The sequence below is a fragment of the Oryx dammah genome, unplaced genomic scaffold (genome assembly GCF_014754425.2).
Source record: "Oryx dammah isolate SB20612 unplaced genomic scaffold, SCBI_Odam_1.1 HiC_scaffold_15, whole genome shotgun sequence".
Classification (NCBI taxonomy): domain Eukaryota; kingdom Metazoa; phylum Chordata; class Mammalia; order Artiodactyla; family Bovidae; genus Oryx; species Oryx dammah.
The window spans coordinates 794,111-798,816 of record NW_024070199.1 but is presented as its reverse complement, the minus strand read 5'-3'; positions in this window follow the sequence as shown (position 1 = coordinate 798,816).

Here is a 4,706-nt window from a genome sequence, read left to right as displayed (position 1 = left end):
GGACTTTACCGTTGAGGGTTAATGTAACACCGTGCTTTCAAAAGTGTGGGCAGCCAGCTGGCTTCTGACAGGGTTTCGGGAATTGCTAAATCCAAACCTTTGAAGATAAATATATTTTCTGACCTAACAGGGTAGATGCCTCCGCAATGTACAGTGTCCTTGAATCTTGTTCTTTCAAAGTTAAAGATTCTTTGACCCAAAACTTAGAAGCTAGGCTTGCATCATCCTATTTTACTTTATTTTATCCATTTCCAGCAATCTATTCATAATGCTCTTTAACAAATATTTGTTGAAGGACTTGCTATGGCACATGGAAAAGCCAACAGAGACAAGCATGTCTAAGCTGCATGAAGCTGAGTCTAATTAAAAGCCGGACATTTAATCAATCAAGTCAGTCACACTAGCAAATGTGTGCTAATGAATCCACAGACTCAGGAGTGAAATGACATCCTTAAGAGGGAGCAATCAGGGGACCTGGCCTAGAATGAGGAGTTAGGAGTGGAGAGGGTGAGGAAGAGGTTTCCAAGCAAAGGCCAGGGAGCAGGGGCCCGAGAGACCGGAGAGCAGACAGCTGATGGGAGGGGAGCTGAGAGCCGAGCGGAGTTAGACCGAGTGGGGCCGTCAGGGCTCTGTGGTTCGTCTGGGCCTCGTCCTAAGTTCATATCTGATCAGACAGGCCTCTTGGCAAGATACCCTGGCAGCTGTGCAGAGAAGAGGAGGAGGGAGGTGGTCAGGTCGTGATGTAGGAAGACCAGTTAGGAGACTCTAGTGGCGGTCCAGCCAAGGCCTGAAGACGCCTTGGCCGGGAAGATGGTAAAGAGGGTGGAGAGGAGAAAGAGGTATTTAAGTTAAATGTGATGGGGCTGAAGACAGTTGGATATAAGCCTGAGGGAGAAGGAGTCTTAAGGATGGTGCCTGGGCATCTAGTTTTTGGAACTGGGTAGATGCTGGTGCCGTTTAGTGAGATGGGAGCCCTATAGAAGGGCCAGAGGCTTCAGTGGAAGGTCATTCCGTCTCAGCCACAGGGGTCTACAGTATCTTGAGACAGCCTTGTGAGGATGGCTGTCTCAGCACGAGACTGGAGACAGGCAGGCCAGAGCTGGAGGTGGAAACTTGGGCGTCACCAGGCAGTCGTGGACGTCTAAGATGTGAATGGAATCCCCCAAGCCAGGAGAGAAAAGGGCTTGGGGGTGTCTTCAGGGATTCGACCATGCAGTTTGGAAAACCAGATGAGTGTAAAAAGGCCTGAGGTGGTTTTGCCGGGAAATAATTCTCCCACTGGTATAAGTCCCATCCAAGGCCTTTTATTCAAAATTTTGTATTCTTTTAAAGAAAGACCCCTAAATTGAAACTGTTTCTGTCTCCACAAAATCTGGTCGCACCTCTGGCATTCTTAGAGGTAGGAGGAAGTTCAGGAAAACAAACAATACACAAAACCAGCAGAAGATAGTGTCTTGTGCAGGAAGACTGGTTCCAAGCATGTGAGGCTGCTGAGAGATTAAGTGAGGTGACGGCCACACAGGGAGGAGGCAGGAGAGAGGACCCTGGGCAGGCTTCCAGCTTTGGGACCGGGTGGGTGGTGTGCACAGGTAGGAATTCAGAAAGAGTACCAGGACTGGTTCAGCCCTCTCTCGAGGCCACAGAGAACTTCTTTTCCATCATGGAAATCAAACATCAAGATCCCTGTGGGCCTCAACCTCTTTTCTTGAAAGCAACACTTTTCCTTCAAATATCTTCATTACTTTCTTCTGAACAAGCTCCACATCCAGAAACTGAAGCCTGCCTCCCTGTGTGGTCCAAGCAGCCCCAAGAAGCATACTCCATTACCAAGCCTCCTCATTCCATACTTCATCTCAGTGATTCCCAGCTGGGGCTTCCTTTCACAGCCTTGCTTGCTTGTCAACTAAAAAACATCCCATTTTCTGCTCATGTTTTGCTTCTAAGCCACATCTCCCCCTTATATTTGTGCCATTGGATTTCTTTTACCCCAATGTAGCATCTTCCATTTGTCTTCATTAAATTTCAAATCTGTAGATTCAGTCCATCTCCATAGTTTATGAAAGATGCTTTCCAGTCCTGATTCTTCATGTAATGTGTCTGCAGAGATATCTGTCCTGTACTGTGACACGGTCTCCAGTGCAGCAGACAACAGTAGGCAAGCTAATGATGTCTCGTATTGTTGCAGGCAAATTAAGAGAATCATGACCGCACAGCATAAATCTGTTCTCTGCTTACAATGGGTTACACCTCATTTAACATTTATGCAGGCATATGTATTTTACCTCACTTAAATTAGAGTTGCATGTAGCAACATGGATAAATCAAAATATCATGTTGAGACAAAACAAAAGAACAACTTACAGAATAATATGTGCAATATTATATTATTTGTACAAAGTTTAAACATGTAAAACCATCATGAACTGTTTGTGAATTCACTCATACATGGTATGCTCCTGCTGCTGCTAAGTCACTTCAGTCGTGTCCAACTCTGTGCAACCCCATAGATGGCAGCCCACTAGGCTCCTCTGTCCCTGGGATTCTCCAGGCAAGAACACTGGAGTGGGTTGCCACTTCCTTCTCCAATGCATGAAAGTGAAAAATGAAAGTGAAGTCACTCAGTTGTGCCCGACTCTTAGCGACCCCATGGACTTCAGCCTACCAGTCTCCTCCATCCATGGGATTTTCCAGGCAAGAGTACTGGAGTGGGTTGCCATATAAAAATATACAAATAAACAATAAATACAAAATTTAAGAGAATGAGCACCTTTGAGAGTGAGGAAAGGGGAAGGGAGACTTCAATTGTATCTACAAAAGTGATGTTTAATTTTTTTAAACCTCTGAAGCAAATAGAGCAAAAATGCTATGATTTGACAAGAATGGGTACCTGGGAGTTTATTATTCGTTATACACTTTGTAAGGTGCTTAGAATATTTTGAAACTTTTAAAAAGTCCCAATCAAGTGGAAAAATGAAAAGCAATATAAAAGAGGCATTGTCAAAAGATTATAGGAGGGCAGGAGAAGAAAAAATTAATTCCTACAGGAGTTTTTATGATGCTAACTTCATCATCAAAAAAATATGGCCAATGTATGTGTCTGGTTCTTCTAATTCAAACAATATTTATTAAGCACCATCATGTTAGTTATTAGAGGCACAGATATGGCTATGGCATCAAATCATACAGTCTAAAGAGGGAACAGTCTTCACAGATAGTGAAATGATAACCAGGCGATGTTACTTTAGGGGTAAGCAAAAGGTCTTGAGACACACACATCTGCCTGTGGATGGAGGAAAGCTTCACAGAGTGTGAATCTCTAAGAAATAGAAATCAATAAGAAGAAAGTACATGCATGCTCAGTTGTGACTATTTGTGACCCCCGACGTCACAAAGGGCCGTGGCCCACCAGGCTCCTCTGTCCATGGAATTTTCTAGGCAAGAATACTGGAGTGGGTTGCCATTTCCTGCTCCAGGGCACCTTCCTGACCCAGGGATGGAACCTGGGACTCCCGTGTCTCCTGCATTGGCAGGAGGACTCTACCGCTGAGCCGCCTGGGAAGCCCGAGAAGAGAGAGAAAGAAGGGCAAACAGGTGACAAGTATAGAAGGTACAAAGAAACAGAGTTGTGAAGGCTCCCAGGGACTAACAATGAGCCTGGAGGGAGACCAGGCCATGAGAGGCTCCAGCTGGGGAGCATCTGTGAGAGCAAGAAGGGAGGGAGAAAGCAGAAGCATTTGTCTCAGCCTGTCAACAGAGTGTAGCCAAGGGAAGCGATTTCCTCAGGGAGTGCGTGTGGATAGGAACAGTGCGGAGGAAAGCACTGGCTGGAGTTGAGGGGAGAGGGGTTGAGGAAAGACTGGAGCCTCTCACCGCAGCCCAGGGAGACTCTGAGGACCTGAACTAAAACCCAGGGCCAGAGGGTGAGAGGAGAGATACGTCTGGGGGAAATGTCTGAAGTCAAAGCAGGAGACTTGAATAACTGATTAGTTGGAGGAGGTGACAAAAAGGAATAGAAGGAAGAGGTTGAAAAGTTCTTACTGGCTGGTTAAATTAGCTCTACAAAGTTATGCTTTACTTAAAGTTAAAATGTGTCAATTTTGATATATGATTTTGATAAGTTTTGACAAATATCTACATCCATGTAACCACAGCCAAGACCTGAAATATTTTCATCATCCCAAAGGTTCTCTTATGCTCTCGGTCAGTGACCAGTTCCCCTACCTTGCCCAGATTGCATCCAAGTACTGCATTTTGGACTCTTTTTTTGACCATCATGGCTACTCCATTTCTTCTAAGGTATTCCTGCCCGCAGTAATAGATATAATGGTCATCTGAGTTAAATTCACCCATTCCAGTCCATTTTAGTTCGCTGATTCCTAAAATGTCGATGTTCACTATTGCCATCTCCCGTTTGACCACTTCCAAATTTGCCTTGATTCATGGACCTAACATTCCAGGTTTCTATGCAATATTGCTCTTTACAGCATCAGACCTTGCTTCTATCACCAGTCACATCCACAGCTGGGTATGGTTTTTGCTTTGGCTCCATCCCTTCATTCTTTCTGGAGTTATTTCTCCACTGATCTCCAGTAGCATATTGGGCACCTAATGACCTGGGGAGTTCCTCTTTCAGTATCCTATCATTTTGCCTTTTCATACTGTTCATGGGGTTCTCAAGGCAAGAATACTGAAGTGGTTTGCCATTC